Raw genomic sequence first — 18289 nt, 5'->3', positions numbered from 1 at the left:
GCAAAGCCCTTGGCACAGAGTGGTATGCTAATAAATGTCACTTGGATGTATGGATACATGAAAGAGAAATTGATGGTGCCTGCTCCGAGGGCTTGTATCATTACTGCCCCCATTTATTCATGGTTTAAAAGAGCTAAATGAAAGAGTCATTCCATGGATGTTTCCATAGCGAGTACAGGGCCACCTCTGGCACACATCATATTCAATATCCGGAAGAAGAAGCTACTGGGGCTTTGAATATAGCTATAAAAAGCAAAGTTCAGTATATAGGCAGATTAGTTCCTAAGCACAGAAGCTTGGTTCATCACTTCTCCCAGCTGCCCCATTATTAGTAGTTGGGTCAGGCTTATTTGGATGGAGCCACTGGCAGTCTTTCTTTTACCCATTGTTATTTTCTTCTCGCTTCGAAGAAGTACGGCCTCACTTGTTTGAGTGATTGTTGCTCTGCGGTGCCAGGATGTTTTAGAACAATGTTATGATGCCTGGTTGTACCTACCACCACCGAGACAAGCCCAGAAGTTAAATTATGAAGCAAACGTAAGCTTTGAAGACATTTTTATTTAATCTGTATTCCCCTGTTTCATCTGTACATCCATCCAGCACAATCTGCATCATTATTAGCCACATCAACTTGCTAAAAAAAGAGAGAGAGAGAGAGTAAAAAAGTAAGACATCTGTGTTATAGCATTAATATATTCAAAGGTTTTTACTTTCATCTTGCAGGCATTAACAGTGTGTAAATGCAATGTAAGCGCAACTTACAACAGCACTAAGTTAGCAGAAGAAAAATGTGCTTGGGAGCCTCGGAAAGAAGGAGGGCTTGCCAGGAAAAAAAAAAAAGAAGGAAAAGGAAAGGAAAGAAAGAAAGAAAGGATATGTCTGCGTGGAGAGGACAACCAGGTTGGGAATTATGTAAAAAGTGGAGGTTTATCTATAGAGTATTTTGCCTATTGCTCTTCCATAGCTTTATTTCGAATTGCTAGCACAATTTCTAAGGCACTGAGGCAACCCTGAAGCAGTGTGCTGAAGGTGTGTTTGTGCTGCTATGCCCTCTGGCTTGGCTGCCAGCCTATTCCCTTAGATCAGAGCCAGAAGGCAGACTGTTTTCGAATACCGATCACCTCACCCGGACCTAATCCTTTGAGTTCTCTTTGGCATCTATTCCTTCTGCCAGTTTCCTCTTCTGTTCCTCTCTTTTCTTCTGAAGTTGACAACAAAGACATCCTCAGGGCCCTCCTTGATGTAAGACCACTCTTGATGTTATTACAGTGTGGTTTTTTTTTTTTTTTGGTACCCTAAAGTTGTGCTACTTTTATATTCAGCTAGCACAATATTTGCACACCAGAAGATAAAGAAAATGTGAATATGTTATACAGAGCGATCGTTTCTTTTTAATTTGTACCCCTCATTGTTTTTTGATGTAAACCCTTTCCTTTCCCTGTCACTCATCTACATACCTGATCAAGAACCTGAAGGTCTTTCTTTATAGACGATGCTACTTCTATACCTTAAATTGGCCTGACCTGCCACTTTTAATTTTAAAAATATGGCTCTATGAGATATGGATGAATATGGAATTTCTGTGAAACACAAAACTTTTGAACGGTTCCTGTCCTCTGTGATAGTGAGTTTTAAAAGGGAAATCTCCAAAGAGCTAATTAGTAGACAAGTAGAGCTCAGCCTGAACAAAGCTGAAAAGATTGCAGATAACTAAAAGGACCTGGCCATAGCTGACAAAAATCAAAGCCCTGACAGAGAGCTGGCGGTAACCTTGGGCTGCTAACTGACAGGGACAATAAAAAAAAGCCCTTCTGAACCTGGCAGAGAGTGACAGCCCCACTCTAGGCTCTGGGACGAGCACAATATCTCCACCGCAAGGAAGCAGTAATCTTCCAGCGGGCAAAACCAAAGGCTTTTGCCGCCCACCTCAACTCCAAAAGATGGGACCTGGGGCCTACCACCATTCATGGCGCAGGGAGGGGAGTGGGGAGTGAGCGAGAGATAGAGAGATTGATTGATTGAGATGGGACCCTTGAAAAGTTCCAGGCTAGTAATTCACTTGACAGTGGGATCTCTTTCTGGGATGGTGAGGAAATGTGGGGTGGCCCAAGATAGAGAAGGAACAAGGCTGTGGCCCGTGGCTCAGGCTGAGGAGCAATGAAGAAGAGTGGCAAGTGCTAGTTGGAAAAAGCCTCTCCAGACCAGGACTTAATGAGCCCACCAGCCAACAAAACACGGTTGCAAGTAAAAGGCATGGCACTGGAAAGAGGCTCTTGGCATGTAAGGACAAAAAGGAAGTAGGAGTCAAGGAAAAAGAGTCACAGAATGGGCCACTGTAATTAGTAATTCCTTTAATTTTTTTATGTAAATTCAATTTGTCAACACATGGTATAACATCCAGTGCTCATCCCATCAAGTGCCCTCCTCAGTGTCCGTCACCCAGTCACCCATCCCCTCACTCACCTCCCCTTCTGCATCCCTTTGTTTGTTTCCTAGGGTTAGGAGTCTTTCATGGTTTAGAAAACACCATTTGTAAAGAGGGGTATGAAGCACAGAGCCTCATTCTTAAACTGCTAGCCTGGAGAAAAACACAAAAATCACAATCTTTAAAAACCCTCTTGAAGTCACTGAGGAGCACAAGCAAGTTCTGGTAGGTTTGCATTATGCTTAGGCATCGACAAGCCTTATTCTAAAATCCCAAAGGTGCAGAGTTCATGAGTGGTAAGAGGATGCTTCTGGTTAACGCTGAGTGATCTTAAAACTTCTCTCTGTGTTTATGGGATTCCATTATATACTTCTGGACCCACAAACAGTTCTATTTAGGAGAGAAGCCAAGCCCTAACAAAGTGCTCCAAGTACAATGAGGGTACTTGAGAGCAAGCACTTAAAAAGCATTCTGCTCTGAAACGTAACTGCTAATAACATACATTAGGTGGTTTCCATTATCCCTAAATAAGGTCTTGGTTCCAGACAAGTTCTTCTGCTTCTATATTTATTCCTCCCCAAGATAGTGAAATCTAAATCCTCACTGACGCTGTAGCTCTTGAAGTCGTGGTCAGTGATTGCAGACTCCGGGCATGTTCTCTCAGAGGGAAAGGAGCAGTGAGACCAGGTGAAAGCTTTAGAGTTATAAACCTAGGATTTTTTTTTTTTTTAAGAAGAGGGCACATAAATACGCTCAAATTCAGTGATAACAAATCTCAGTTTTCTTGCTCAGACTCTGATATATGCAATCATATACCTCTAAATTCCTCTTCTTTTTTTTTTTAAGATTTTATTTATTTATTCATGAGAGACACACACACACAGAGAGAGAGAGGCAGAGACACAGGCAGAGGGAGGAGCAGGCTCCATGCAGGGAGCCCGACGCAGGACTCGATCCCGGGTCTCCAGGATCACACCCTGGGCTGAAGGCGGCACTAAACCGCTGAGCCACCTGGGCTGCCCTAAATTCCTCTTCTGTTTGTGTAATTATTATGGTAAATATTAATGCATTTACCATGCATCAGAAGAGTGTAACCAGCTCCTCTCTGCACTACAGTCCTGTTTCCACAAAGGACACGTTTGAGAAGTTAGAAAGCTTGGCTTGGCTCAGAATGAGGCTGATCTCATTCATCTGTCTGAAGCTGAGCAGGTATGTCAGATAATTGAGAAAGGTTGATCTGAGTCAAGCAAATATTTGAACACTTGGGTCATGGAAAATCTGCCTCATATTAAACTCATGGGTAAAAGAATAATTTTCTCTTTTGACTTGGGTTTGAGATTTAATATATATTTTGGAAAAATAAGTGTATATCAGAACAGTGTGGTTTTTTGATGTATCTGCTCATATTTAAAACTGAGTATATAATCTAAAACAAGCTTTTTTCCCCCTCTTCAAACAAGTAACCTAGAGGCTATTGTAAAGCACAGCCTAGCAAATATTTGGTTTCTGGTTCTCTTTATCTCGCGTTTATGGGGAAAATCTAAGGGTCTTCTGTTTCATAGTTAAAAGTGATGCTTCTAATTCACCCACAGTGGGATATGTTGTGTTCTTTTCTTTAGGAGTAGAAGTAGATTTTTGGTGAACCATTTGTAGGGCTAAGCCAAACATCATCCCAGAACACTAGCACATATTTGTGTGATTAGGATTCATAATAATAATAGAGAAAAATCTGAAAGAGTTTTGTTCTCTTGTTATACAGATGAGTCTCCCAAGTTCCAGAAAGGTTGAAGCTACATGGTGACCAAACAGAAAGTAGAGCCCAGGCCTGACTCTCCAGCAGAACTTCCACTATTAAGAGTCACGTGAACCATACTGGTTTAGTACTGACCAGATTACTCACCTGTTTGGGTAATTAATTAATCACTGCTTTGACTCTAAAATAAATTGTCCAAATATAAAGGCCTTGATGATCAACTCTAGGTAATATATCTTCCTGCTGAAATTTTCCCTGTCCTGAAAGTATCTTCTTTCACTGTCTTACTCTGCTTGGGCTGCCATAACAAAATACCATAGATGGGCAGCTTAACAACAGAAATTTATTTCTCAGAGTTCTGGAAGCTGGAAGTTCTCAAGATCAAGATATCAGCATGGTTGTGTTCTTGGGGAAGACCCTCTTTCTGACTGTTGTCTTGCTGTATCTTCTATATGCTGGACAGAGAAAGAGCAACATACTCTCAAGAAGCTCTCTAGCCTCTTCTCAGGTCACTGATCTGAGGGCTCTATCCTTAGGACTTCACTGAATCCAAATTATATACCAAAAGCCCCACCTCCAGTATCACACTTGGGGCTAAAGCCTTAACATACGAGTTTTGGGAGGAGACAAACTCAGTTGTAGCACTTTCCATCACTTCTACGTTCTCTTCATTTACCTTCCTAAGATGAGTTTGGGAGATCAAAACAAAAGTTGGTTATTAGTTTTTCCCCTCCGGCATTGAAAATGGCATCTGGGACCCACATACAATATCTGACATGCCACATGTTCAATATTTTTGGAATAAGTGGAAGAGCCAGTTTTCAGTTCTTAGTTAAAAATCAGTGGCTCAGCTGATTTTAAAAGATAATCCTCTACATGAATCTTAACTAGAACTCATGAAGATGACTGCTTCCTCTTTCACTTTTTACTGGTTCTACTTTACTGACTGGCCCATCTATAACTTACTGATTGAAACTTCTCCTAATATTGGGTGGTGCATATGAATGCAGAAAATTCTTCCTATCTGGACATATGCATTTGTTTGTGAACCTAAGTGATTTTTCCTCTGTGATTGTCTGTGACAAAACCTTGAGGTATGTCATAACAAAAAGGAAGAGAGAGTTGAAAACACATTATCACACAGACACAGATTATATATACTTCATTTATGTATCATCAAACAGATTTCTTTTTTTCTGAATTTCTTCAATGGGAACTCTTCAATGAATTCTTCAAACAGTGACTATAGTAGGCACTTTTCATTCTTTTCAGTCATCAAACTGAGCTTTTTAAAACAGACTTGCACCCGTGTACATAGCTATCAGCTTAAAACCATAGAAATACTACATTTTCCCCCAGTCTCTGCATACTGCCATTAACTCATCCCAATGCTGACTTTGTCTTTTCCTTTAAGAATAGAAACAAAAGCATTTTCTAAAGGTTTTCACTTAAGAAAAAAAAAAAAAGACAAATTGGCCTGGATAGTAAAAGATAAACACTTTGCCTGTGATAATTGCAATATACTTTAGGAAAATCACCAAAAGACATCAATGTTAAATGCCAAAACATCTCTAAGAAATGACAGAAAGCACATTATGTTGGCATGAAATGTCGCTCTAGATCTGTCTTTGCCTCAAGTAGTCAACAAACTTTCTTTCTATTATTTTCATAGTAGAAGCAAAGATCATTTGTTTCTCTTTTTTTCTCCTTCCTTTCTTCCTCCATCCCTTTATCTCTTATTTCTTTCTTTCTTTCCTTCCTCCCTCCCTTCCTTCCTTTCTACTTTCTTTCTTTCTTTCTTTCTTTCCTTCCTTCCTTCCTTCCTTCCTACCTTCCTTCCATCCCTCCTTCAAGTCTTAATATATAATTTGAAAGTATGGAAAAATTATATTTGAGATCTTTCAAATACTTTTTGCTAATATGATTCTCTTTTGTTTTTGCTTTTTAAAGATCACGCTCAAGATCACGTTTTTTTTTTTAAGTCCACGTACTTCAGTGGAGACTGTTCTAATCATTAAAGTACATTTAGAAAATCCTTATAAGCTAAAATTTCTTATGTTACTTAGATTGGGATAAAGATTCTTTTTTTAAAAAAGATTTATTTATTTACTTACTTACGAGAGAGAGAGAGAGAGAGAAGAGAGAAGAGAGAGGAGCACATGCACATGTTAGGGGAGGGGAGGAGGGAGAAAGAGAGAATTTCAGGCAGACTCTGCACAAAGCACAGACCAGTGCAGGGCTTGATCCCACTGCCATGAGATCACAACCTGAGCCAAAACAAAGAGTTGGATGCTTAACCAACTGCACCATGCAAGGGCCTGTGGAATAAAGATTCTTAATAGGAAATTTTCTTTATATATTTTTATATTGGAGGCTCCTACATTTCTACAAATGGAATAAGTCACAAGGAAGTTATCTATAAAATTAATGCCTATAAAAATACTAAGATCTGGGCAGCCCTGGTGGCTCAGCAGTTTAGCGCAGCCTACAGCCCAGGGTGTGATCCTGGAGACCCGGGATTGAGTCCCATGTCGGGCTCCCTGCATGGAGCCTGCTTCTCCCTCTGCCTGGGTCTCTGCCTCTCTCTCTCTCTCTCTCTCTCTCTCTCTCTCTCTCTCTATCTCTCATGAATAAATAAATAAAATCTTTTTTTTAAAAAAGATCTATGGTTGTAGAATAACCTTTGTTAACCATGCTTTAAAAAATAATTTAAGTTTTTGTTTTTTGTTTTGCTTTGTTTATGATGAATGGTATGGTTCTTTCTAGATGTAGAGATTCCTTTATGATTATTCTCTTATTTAATTTTACAGGGCTTTGTCTTATAAAGCAGTATAAATGAATTAAAGATCTTTAATATAAAGTGAATCTACTCAATCAAATTAACTTGAAAAAGCTAGTTGAATCAAATCAAACAGTTATGCCGAGAACAAGTAGTTGAATGCAATCAAATGCTATTTATAAAAGTATTTTCTAATGATTTTTCTCCCAAGATAATTGGTGGCTTAATTACTCCTTTTATCCTAACTCAGCCTGTGTGAACATCACTGAAATAGAATAAAAGATAGTGTACATACAAGTGATATAGGAAAAACTTGTCCAGCAAAGTCACAAAAGATGAAAATTTAGAATATTTACCTTTTTAAGAAAATTTAATTCCAATATAGTTAGCATGCAGTGTTATACCAGTTTCAGGTGTGCAATATAGTGATTGCATAATTCTATATATTACTCACTGCTCACTATGATAAGTGCACTCTTAATCCCCTTCATCTATTTCACTTATTCTTGACCCAGAAAACAGACTCTGAACTCTAGAGAACAAACTGATCCTTACCAGAGGGGAGATAGAATACTTAACTCTAAAAAAAAGAATCCTATTTTAAAAGTATTTGTGGAAAAAAATAAAATAAAAAATAAATAAAATAAAAGTATCTGTGGAAACAGTGTTTTATATTAGAGTGTATTTGATTAATTGCCTTAAATAGCCAGTGACATTTTTTTCTTTGTTATCAGCGCTGGGGGACGGAGGAGAGAGGCACTTCATCTATGTAGTCCAAAGGTGTTAAAAAAATATTCCTATCATATAAGGATTTCTTAAAGCAATTTAAGTGAAGAATTCTCTTGCTGGAGGGTGGAAATGCTCATCGTGTGTGTTCCCTGATCGCTTTACAATCATAGATGCAACTGTGTTGACCTCCTTAACTACATGGTATTTAGTTTAACCTGAACATAAGAATATGTCTGGTTCTTTCCTCCTATTCACCAACTTTATCTCTCAACAATGTGTAGTAAAGAAACTTCTGCAAATAAATGTTACCTCTACTTTTCTTGCTATTGTGATCTGACTGTTGACTAATTATAATTGTCAATAGTTTATAAGGAATTCTATAGAATACATTAAAATACATATGCCCAGAGTGACAATAAAAATATTTAATAACCATTATAATAAAACCAATCCAAGTGAGTGCCTGCTGGATAAAGCAGAAGGAATGCCAGCCAGTAAACAAGCACTTTAGCCAGTTTGGTTTATGCCAGTTGAATATCAGTTTTGTGTACACAAACATCCAACAGCGGACCCATAAAGGAAAACATAATGTGTATCAACAATATTTATTGAACTCTTTTCAGTGCGATCTGTTTAGTGTGTTTGTGTGCATGTGCATGCATACATACAAATATGTGCATATGAATAGGGAGATAATCTCTAATATAAAACACTGTTTCAAAGTACATCATTCTTAAACACAGTGCTCCAATATCATAAATCGCAGTTAGAATAGTTTGCGAAAGCCGATTTAACAGAAATACTGAACATTGGCAGTGAAAATTGGAATATATCCCCTTAGCCAAACTTTACCTTATAATTTGAAAAAGAATAATTGTGCTCATGGCATAGCTTTTATTGCCCTTTATCACCTAAAATATGATATGTTAAATTTCTACTTCTCTTCTTAGCTGGGTGTGATTAGGAGTAGAATTTATAAACCAGGAAACTGTCAGAGCCATATCTCCTTATCTCATTCTCTATGACTTTGCAGGATTCCCTTTTCTCAGTTATCTTATTGGTAAAACAATGATTCCATTAGAGACGAGAGAAATACATACACTTAAAAAATAAAAGGTGGCAGGCTACTGCTTGTAATGATTACATTAGCTATCCCCTAAGCTTTCCCTGCTCCTTAAATACATAAACCATCACTAACAGAATCCACTGGGAACATCTCCAAGTTGTGGCCAATGAAATCATTATGGTGTTTAAATTTAGAACTATACTCTACAATTACCTTTTGTATATCTGTGGTAACAATTTCTGTCTTGAAGTGCTTCTCATAAATGCTTGTGGAGGATTATCTTCCAGTTTTGCAGATGGCAAAAGTAAGGAGTAAGTGTATTGTAAAATCTCAGAGTTAAGTCAGAGATTTTCTTTCTGATTCCCAGTTTATCTGTGAGACCCAACATGATGATTCAATTGTTTTTCAGTCCTTTGAACAAATCAATACAAAATGTGTTGCTTCCCTTTGTTCATAAACAGTCACATATTAATATTTAATAATAAAAGAATTTTTAATTTTCAAAAAATTAGAATGATTTTCTCATATAATAGCTTAGTACTTTTTAATATAATTACTTCAGAGTTAACTTTTCTAGGTGAAGATGAATATACCTTGCTTTTCTCTAGGCAGTTCTATATTTTGTCATCAAGTCAAATGTGCATATATCACAGGTTTGATTAAATAATGCTCACAGTAAACACCAACGATAGGTGCACACAGCACTGGGTTGAAAGCATTGTAAAAGCCAGCAGCTGTTCTGTGTAAGGGGCTAATTATGCATGATGAGTGTCTAATTTGAGAGCAACACAGAGCTCATTTCATGTAAACAGCAAAGTAATTGATGTGACACAGTGTATTGCTTATGGATTTTTTTTTTTTTACTGACCTTACAAAGTGTAAAGATGAAGAATGAGTGAATGCCACTCACTAGTCTTGACTCAGGAACCAGGGAAGGGAGTAAATTTTCCTTGGGGAAGGACATATGACTTGTGCATGCTGCCGGATGATTCTGAATACTTCACTACTTAAATAGTAATTTCTTGGTTCAGTACAAAGGCTGTGCATTATATGGAAGGTCGATTATGACTTTCCTCTATATACACCTGCAAAATAGAAAAGGTACTCAGTGGTGTGAACATATTGACAAATTCAGAAAATCAACCACAAAATTCTCCTTTAACAACTTGTCTCAGATTTATGAAAAATTGTGATTGAAGTATATCTGATGAAATAAATATTTTAAGCCTGACTAAATATAAAACATTACTCATCCTGATTCCTTCTTTAAATTTCATAAATTATTACAAAGAAGGGGCATCTGTTTGTACTTGGTTTCTTGCATTCTAAGGCAGGCCACATCAAGCTATATATCACCTCAGAATCTGCAGAGACCAACCTACACTCAGCTCTGTGATAACAGAGAGCATTTTCATCTCGCTTATCATTCCATCCAAAATGTGTGTTCTAGTGTCTGGCACATAGTTGGCAATTAAAGAATTTGTTTTGCATCAAAGAATGAATGGATGGAAATAGAGTAGTTATATGATTATCCAATTGCTTTGAGCTCTAATGATGTCATATCTATGTAATTCAATGGACAATTCCTTATGATTTCCATGTATTCCTAATAATTTGTTTTATCTTCTACAGGGGAAGTAGCATAATAAATCCCACTTGGTTAGGTGAGACCCTTAGGAGGTTGTATCATCCAGACCAATGTACTGTCACCAGATAAATGATATAACCACTTATAGGAAAAAAACACATACTTTTGAAATGAATAGACTAAGGGTCATATTCCATGTTACTTAAACTCTCTGAGCCCCAGGTCCCTTGTTCTAATACTCACCTCGTATATGTGCTGCCGAAGCGAGCATTTAATACTCACCTCGAAGAGTTGTTTTATTAGATAAAAAAACAACTATAAACTCTCTAGCATCACACCCAATAACATATAGTTGGTCCAGATTACACATTAGCCCCTTCACTTTTCTTTATAGCTATATGTACAGACTTGTTATATCCATATTGAGAATTTGAGGGAAAGAATTCTTAAGAATCCATTAAAGTATTAACCTTCTCTTTTAATTTCACTGTAACCAGTGAATTGTACATGATTCTGCCGTTTTCCCTTATAGCTTTGCATGATCTATCATCTGCTTATTTGATCTAGTGCCTACAAAACATATAAACTGCTCCTTGCCTTAGATGGACTCATTATCCAGATTAAGCATACACACACAGACATAGATTTATAGCAAGAACAGAAACAGTTACTTAAAGGAAATCAACATTAAACTCGATGGGCCATATTAAAACCACATTAAATCCACCTGAGTGGCACTTTCCTCTTGACAGGGTAATTGTAGGGGTGGGTAGTGAGGCTGAAGGGTGAAGTGATTGCACAGATGGTAAGAGGGTGGGAGACAGGTGTTTGAATAGACTCAACCTTCTCACTAGGTTTGTCCAACTCAGTGATTCTCAATATATTTTTCTTGCCCCACATTCCATTTTTATTAGTATTAGTTCTGCAGATGTCCATTGGGTAAACAGATACAAATGACAGTAAAGTATGCTTAAATATTAAGCATGACATTGACATGGGCTGATCTGGTCATTGGAGGTTAATTGCATACATAGTGTTCTTTCATGATGGGAGAGACTCTTAAGTGTTTCATGCCATCAGTGGACATGAATTCTGAAAGCTATGAGCAAGTTTGGCTGCCAGAAGAGAATTACCAAATCCTAAAATTTTTATCTGATCACTTATGTTACAATTAACAGTGCATTATCTTCTCTAGTCCCTATCACGACCAGAAAGGAATAAGCATGGGTAATAGGCCATCTTACTTGGGAATATGGGAAGAAAACTGGAAGGTGCATTAGATTAATTCTGGCCCTGCCAGAGACCCCTCTGACCTAACTGGGCAACATTTGGCCAAAAGTTCCCAAGGCAGTCATCCTGAGGTGTTTGAACCCAGTCATTGCACTAGTAAGGGCAGATTCTGGACACCATTGTTACAGAATGAAGCTGAGAAGCTGAGAGCTCATCTGAAGAAGACTGTGATTGTATAGCAGGAGAGGGTGATGTGAGACTTGCTGTGAAGGAAGTAGAGAACAAAAGATTTTAATAGTCTCCTTTATTTTATAGAAGGTGCTAGTAATGCTTCTCTTTATACAATTACATTCTGTCCTCCAGAGAGGTTCCATATTAACTAAAAAAGGCCTGCAGATCCTCTACTTACGGCTGCTACAAAGGTTTGAATACTGATCATCACTGTCGCTTTCATGGGGGACAATGGCTGACGACTGTTGTATGCATGAAAAACTCGTGAACTCGCTGTCTTCCATCCCTACCGTCCTGCTGCAATACAGAGCCCATTCACAATCCTTGCGATTATAAAGAAGTCTAGAATGTTGGAAAATCAAATGTCAATTACTCCTTCACCCAACACACTGAGTTCTTGTCATGTAATAGGAACCATGGCAAGTACTGGGAAAGAGTAAGCAACAAGGCGGACCTGGCACCCATTTTCCTAAGACTTAAAACCAACTGGTAATCACAGCAAACAGATAAGTACATAAATAAGTATTAAAGAATAATGATGTGAGCTGATGTACAGTAGTAAAATATGCAATGAGCTTGTGTAACAAAGTGGCCTGGCCTAGGCTGGCGGTCAGGCAAATCTTCATCCATTCCCACTGTCCCACCTTCACTCTGGTCATCATCTCTCAGCCTCTGTTTCAGTATATTCTGTCCTAAGACCAGATGAAAAATGGGGAAGAGTCTTTTCATCTTAGGACAGAACATATGTGAAGGCTCTGGGTCAGGAAAGAGGATAGCACAGTTGAACGTGAAGATGAGATCCACAACAGCAAGATCATTTCAGTCCTTATTGGAACTTAGGTTTATCCGTTGTGCAATGAGACACCAATGAGAAATGGAAACAGAGGCTAAAGGTGATATTTTTAAAAGCTCACTTTGGATGTGTTGCCGGGAATTGGAAGGATAAAACCTGGAAGCGGGGGAAGGAGCTAAGAGACTTCGATAATATTCGGAGTGAGAGAGGATGGCTGCAACTAGGGTGGGGCAGTGGGAATGGAGGGAGAAGAACGTGCATATGTAAAATGGCTTTTCCAAAAACCACCTGGACCTCGTCTTCTCACAGCTATTTAGGCCAAAGTGCTTAAATCCTGTCTTATTTCCTAAGAAATAATTGCTTCCTTCTCTGTAAATAGATAATGGCAATACTTAATATTGTCAAGATTTCAACAATGTCAGATTAATTCACATATGTAGAAGAACAGATTTGAAGTGAAGCTATTTCACTTCTGCTCCTTGAATAAGGGGCCTTCTATACATGACGCATTGAAAATAATCAGTTACGTGTTCTGATAAAATTAGAACTTGATTTGGTTAAATGAAACACCCAGATGTATCATAAATAACTTAAACTGGCAGAATTATAAAGGCACAATATACATTTTATTTAAACCAGCAGTCCTTCCTTGCCTAGATAACTCACCGACAATGGCTACTCAATGTCTTAATTCACTTGTCTCTGTCTTAGCTCATCTTCCCCTCTGGCTGTCTCAGTGGTCTGGTGGCCTTTCCTGCATTTCACTACTTCCTTTTGTGCTAAGTCCTCTGCTCTCCCCTTCTTGTATTCCCTCCTTTTTCCTGTTTGCTACTAGCACTTTCTTTTGCACCTCTACATCCCTTCCACCTACTTTCTCGTCTTTTGCTGCACACTACACTGATTTCTTGCCCTCTCCTCTGTTCTTGACTCTTCTTTTCTTCCCTTACTCATATTTGTCTCTGGGAGACTCTGCTACTTTTCAGTGGAGAGAGGGAGTTAAATTACAAACCTGCCCAGCCAGGAATGACACCCTGTGCCTCTAATGAAGTCAGGAGAAGCTGACAGGACAAAGCAAGGAGCACTAGCTCTACAAAATCCTGTGATGGTAACTGGGGCTTTCTTAAGGCTCCATCCATCAGCACCAGGTTTTTTTTTTTTTTTCCTATGAGGTCAGCTTTCATGTCTGAATTCTGTCATTGAAGCTACTCCTTTGGATGAGGGCATTCATTACCAGATGGAGGGCAAATATTAGCACATTTTCCATAAACAAATACTATCACACATAGAAAATTGGGAAAAATCCTCTCACACACCATCAGTTTATAGAATTTTAGACTTGTGAGGGACATTGGGCAAATTTGAAGAGCATGTTAGTTTGTGAGAATAATTAGGTATCATCTACCAGGGAGAAGGCCCTATGGAGGTAGTATTAAGGGCAGTTTCATTTTTATGGGGTGGAGAGGGAAGGACAGCTTAGAGGGAATGGAGACTGATGTGGTCATCCAGGAGGCCCATGGGAAGAAGATGCCAGGAAAGAAAGCCATCCTCATAAGCCACAGCAAACAATATAAAGGATGCCCCCTCTGTATCTGGGCGTATGGAGGTGCTGGACCAGGTATGTACGGCCTTGACATCGGAGACTATGTTCAGCCACTTGTGAATTTTAGCTGCCCAAATATCTAAAGTCAGAGAAGAAGGAATATGAAGGTTTGCAGATTTTTGTGTATTTATTGAACAAATAATTATTAAGCCTTTACTTTGTTAGGCACAGTTTTTGGCAGTGAGAATACAGTCGTGAACAAAACAAAGTTTCTATCCTTAAGAAGCTAATATGCTCATGTAGAAGACAGAAAAACCCCCAAACAAATAAATGTACTATTACTATTCTTACTATTATAGCTACTACTACTACTATTACTGTAGCTACTATTATTTCTATACTAGTACTACTAATGATAAGCAATTCTTATATAATGCTTTTAACTGACCAAGTATTTTTCTGATTATCTTACATGTATTAACTCCCTTAATTCTCACAACCCTCTTTTAAGATAGATACTATCATAATTCTCCTTTTACAGATGAGGCACAAATAGTTTAAGTACAGTGTTCAGAGTCACAGTCTAAGTGAAGAGTTATATGATGTCAGTGACAACTATTCTGAGGAAAAATAAAGATCTAGAAATAGAAGTAATAGAATTAGAGAGTGACAACATAGTCTTTGGAATCTGAGATCTTGGATCAAGAGGCTATACCTGAGTTCTGTGATTTTAGGGAGATTATATCGTTTTTATTTTGGGCCTCAGACTTCTCATCTGTTCAATGAGGATAATAAAACCTAGTAAGAGGAGTTTCCGTAAGCATAAAATAAAATAAAATTATATAATCATTGTAAGAGACTTAGCACAGGCCTGGCATACAATACATACATCAAAATTAACAGGGCTTGAAGCTCAACAATAGCCAAAACAAAGTTAGATGAAAAGAAGTTGCTTGTGGCTGAATGTCTCTAGGATGGGAAAGAATTATGTTTCCTTAAGGATTTAGTAACTCGGAGGACTAAGGAATATAGAAGATTCAGATCTTCCCAAGGGAAATGGGCTCTTTCAAGAAATGAATGTTTTTGGCAGATGCAAGAGGGTAGAGGCTCCGCAAGGAGCTCAGACTGGCTAGAAGGAGGGAGCAGTGAGCGTGGTAGAGAAGTTGAGCCCTAGGGGTTGTAGGGCTTTTCTACTAAAGGGGACTACTGTGGCCAGAAGGAACCCTTTCGGTCACACAACACAGACCAACAGTGCAAGGTCTGGGGCCAGCCTGGAGCCTTGTTCCTTAAGGACATCTTACCTGCAAAGTGCAGGTAGATCTTTGTACAGATCTAAGAGGACAGAACGTGGTCTGAATCACTGACATCTGCTTTCCTTAGTCTTCTATAACCTCATAATCCCCCTTTTTGCTCTTCCCAGACCTGCTGTGTTTGACAAGAACCCTGATAATATTTACCATTGTTGTAATATGAAAAAATAAACATCTCTTGCCTCTAATGTGCTTCTCAGTTTCTTTCTCCTCCCTCTAATCATGGTCCTTGCTTATCAAACAGTTCTGCTGCATTATTAACAATCCAAGATGTGACCAAGTTCATTCAAAGGATATCTCAGAGAGACATGTGACTTTTGGCTGATTGTTTGGCATACTGTAAAAAGGTAGGCCTTGTGATCCTAGATGATTTTCTTGTTAATTGTTAATAAAAAAGACTTTAGGAACCATGACCTCTGCCCAGAGTCAAAATAAAAAATGTTTAGGGCCAATGTTAAATTGTACATTGGCATGGCAGCCAATGTTCATGGCTCAGAAGTGAAGATTAATGGATTTTATGCTGGATTTTGCCAATACTATCTTCTAACAATTTTTGGAAATTCATTTAGCCTGTTCATGTCATCCTTTTTAGTGTGTTAGACCATAGTATGGCTTCAGTAGGATTTGTGTATCACTTGTATTGGGGCATTCAATCATGAGAGAATAATTTAGTGCAATAACTTTATGGAGATAAGAGGCAAGGAGAGTACAACGTAAACTTTGGTATATTGTAGAACATGAAGTTTTAACCCATGTGATAGCTTTAATGAAAACAACAACATGGATGGACCTAGTGGGCAGAGAAATAAGTGAAATAAGCCAGAGAAAGACAACCACCCTGTGATTTAACTTATATGTGGACTAAAACACAAAGCCCATGAACAACAAAAGCAGAAACAGTCCCATAAATACAGAAAACAAACTAGTGGGTGATGGATGGGAGGGATGTGAAGAGATGGGCAAAATGAGTGCAGGAGAATGAGAGGCACAGGTTTCCACATATGGAATGAATAAATCATGGGGATGAAAAGGCACCACATAAGGAGCAGAGCCACTGATATTGTAACAGTGCTGTATGGTGACATCGGGAAACTATACTGCGAGTGTAGCAAAAACACTGTGTTGTACTCCTGAAACTACTGTAACATTGTGTGTCACTATGTTTGAATTAAAAAAGTAAATTTATTTAAAAAAATAAGCATAGTTTTCCAAACCACTCTTGATATTATTTAGTTACATTTGAGAAGCATTAGAGGTAGAAAGTGTTAGGGGGAAGAATTTCCACATGTTTATCATTATCAATGCTTTCATTAAATGCCTAAGTAAATATGAACCCTTTATTGAATACCTAAAAAATACTTGCTGGTGGTATATAGCTGCTTGTTCTTCTTGGTCTACCAGATACTCTGTGGCCACTTTTGAGTCTTTCATAATGAGTTGGAGCTAGTGCTGTCAATTGCTCTTTTGGCCTGAAATTTTTATTATTAGTATTAGTATTAGTATTTTATTTTATTTAATTTTTCCCCAGCTTTAGCCTCTACATAGTCTCTAAATTTGATTCAAATGCCTTACTTTTTTAGTTAAATTTCCTGAGACAACCTGGAAGGACTGTAACCTCTGAAATTTAAAGTTGTGTTCTTCAACCTGTATTCTCACACACAGAACTAATTAGGCACTCAGTCTATTAATAGTCATCCCCAAGGTGAATAATTTGCTCTTTCTTCTTTTATTTGAAGGACTCTGTGTCCTTTGAGTGTGCAACCATGTGGACCTATAGTTAATAGAGAATCAACATTTTTTTAGAGTTGATCCATAGGCCCTTCAGAGAAGTTGTAATAAGAGATTCAAATGGCAAACAACACAAAAAGAACAGGGTAAAAAAGCTTACGGGAAACCAGCTGGTAAACCTAAAGAGTGTTTTGAGTGATCTTTTTGAAAATATACACGTTAATAGCTCTAGCCTGGATTGATGGACTTGTAGGTCACATCTAAGCAGAAATTATTGCCTTTCAGTATAAAAAAAGTCAGTTTCACATTAACTTTTCAAACATATTTTGCTGAATTTCTAGCAAATCAAAAGGATCATTCTCTATTTTTGAAGGTTTTTAAATATTAAAAGAAACCAGTCATTGGACAGGATAATATGGGGTGGATGTTTGACAAGCGGGTTTTTATCTTTGAAAGAGTTGTATAAATGCTGAAAAAAACCACTTGTGGCTTTTTCAGCCATAAATTACTTCAGCATCTGGTACAGCAGGCTCTGAATAAATAATTGTTGAATTAATGAAAGAATGTAGTAACCTATGCAAAGCAGAGACTGCAAAATATTTGGAGCTTTTGGTATACAAAAATGGGGATACTCCCTTCCTTTTTTCCCTCTGTAACTTCAGTGTTCCCCAAGCTGACTCTGACTCTCTCTCCAACTGGCCAGTAGTGTGCTATGAAGGGGATAGGGTGACACCCATAGCTTAGGGAATGTCTCTAGATTCTGCTTCTTGCCCTGTGTTCTGAATATTCTTGCCCCAGCCTAGAATACCTGGTTTCTCTTATGCTGGTTGACCTCAGTTATGCCCCTTGTCCAGCCCTTGCTATCTACCTGGTTTTAAATTTAAGTCTCAGTGTTGACTCCTTCCTTTGATCACCACGAACCATAATCTGCGGAGCTGTCCTGTCCTACCCAAGCTCTAGATCTCGAAACATTGGGTATCCACTAATGAAAGAGTTGTTTGGACGTCAGTCTCTGAGTATCTTTCCTAGTCCTACCACATCTATGACAGTGGCTAGGCATGCCAGGGTTCTTTCCCTGCCAGTATAACTAAGTTATTTCTTCTGGAACTTTCATAAC

General features: G+C 38.2%; 2 long non-coding RNA genes across 2 annotated transcripts; one reads left to right on the top strand and one right to left on the bottom strand.

Moving 5' to 3' along the window:
* Positions 1 to 215: 215 nt before the first annotated feature.
* Positions 216 to 17035, bottom strand: LOC125752537 (uncharacterized). The gene is made up of 5 exons (XR_007402321.1): positions 16793 to 17035; positions 9621 to 9837; positions 8966 to 9163; positions 2464 to 2578; positions 216 to 634 (listed from the first exon to the last, which is right to left on the bottom strand). It is a non-coding gene; the product is annotated as an uncharacterized LOC125752537 (long non-coding RNA).
* Positions 1997 to 5650, top strand: LOC112654559 (uncharacterized). The gene is made up of 2 exons (XR_003133108.3): positions 1997 to 2650; positions 4185 to 5650. It is a non-coding gene; the product is annotated as an uncharacterized LOC112654559 (long non-coding RNA).
* Positions 17036 to 18289: the final 1254 nt, after the last annotated feature.

The sequence above is a fragment of the Canis lupus genome, chromosome 15, assembly GCF_003254725.2.
Source record: "Canis lupus dingo isolate Sandy chromosome 15, ASM325472v2, whole genome shotgun sequence".
NCBI classification, from domain to species: Eukaryota; Metazoa; Chordata; class Mammalia; order Carnivora; family Canidae; genus Canis; species Canis lupus.
Note: the sequence above shows the minus strand (reverse complement) of the source record. Positions and strands in the feature narration are given on the sequence as shown.